Below are 359 nucleotides of genomic sequence, written 5' to 3'. Positions count from 1 at the left end.
GTTGAGACGAGGTCAGTGGGCCCTACAGCCCTTGGCGAACACCCACTCTGGGTAGGGCTCTCAGAATGCAGATTCCCAGGGCTCGTTCCCGTCCCTCACAGCCGGGGGTGGGGGGGCTGTATCTGCACATTCATCAAGCTTCCCAGGGCACCCAGAGCCTGTTCCTTCACACAGCCTGCTGGTTCCTTCACACAGCCTGCCGTTACCTTCTCCAAAGTACTTTAGGGAACTACAGTCGGGCCAACCATTTCCGCGCGCGCGTGCGTGCGTGTGTACGTGTGACAGATATGCAGCTCTTTACTGAGAGCCTTTCTTCCCAGCATTCATGTCAGCTCTCTCAAGCTTCAAATCATCATCGT

This window comes from Pteropus vampyrus, unplaced genomic scaffold (genome assembly GCF_000151845.1).
Source record: "Pteropus vampyrus isolate Shadow unplaced genomic scaffold, Pvam_2.0 Scaffold174, whole genome shotgun sequence".
Classification (NCBI taxonomy): Eukaryota; Metazoa; Chordata; class Mammalia; order Chiroptera; family Pteropodidae; genus Pteropus; species Pteropus vampyrus.
Note: the sequence above shows the minus strand (reverse complement) of the source record.